This window comes from Alligator sinensis, unplaced genomic scaffold, assembly GCF_000455745.1.
Source record: "Alligator sinensis unplaced genomic scaffold, ASM45574v1 scaffold24_1, whole genome shotgun sequence".
NCBI lineage: Eukaryota > Metazoa > Chordata > Crocodylia > Alligatoridae > Alligator > Alligator sinensis.
The window spans coordinates 947,348-947,915 of record NW_005842609.1 but is presented as its reverse complement, the minus strand read 5'-3'; positions in this window follow the sequence as shown (position 1 = coordinate 947,915).

The following is a 568-nucleotide window of genomic DNA, read 5'->3' as shown; positions in this document are numbered from 1 at the left end:
TTGTGGCTGGGGGGCTTGTTCTTGGAGTAATTTGTTCCATTTCTTCTCTTTATGTAGGATGAATGCTGTAGAAAGTTTTTTGTAGTCTCTTTGTATCCACTGTATATTGTCAGGGAACATGCATGGATTTCTGTCTTTTAAGTTGTTGTAGTGTATGGCGATTTCCTTCCTGAGTTGGTCTCTTTTGGAGTAGAGTAGGTGAAGTAGATGATTTCTAATTTTCTCTGAAGTTCTTCTGCATAGCTGTGCAGCATATTTGAAGTTGTGTGTAGTAGTCAGGGGATTGTAGATGTTTAGTCCTCGGGGAATGAAGTTGTGTTTCTTGCAAAGGCTTAGAAAATATATGTCGCTGTTGAGTTTGGCTTCTTTCTTTTTCATGTTGTACAGTTTCCATTTCAGACGGCTGAATTCGATATCTTCCATGTTGCAGGGGTGTCGGTCTAGACCAACACGGCTACAACCTACACCCCTGCAACTCATTAGGTTACATTCAGGCTGTCTTGTACTTCTAGCCCCGTGACTTGCATTCTTTCCATACAGCGTTATAGGTTCAACATGAAGATGGAGG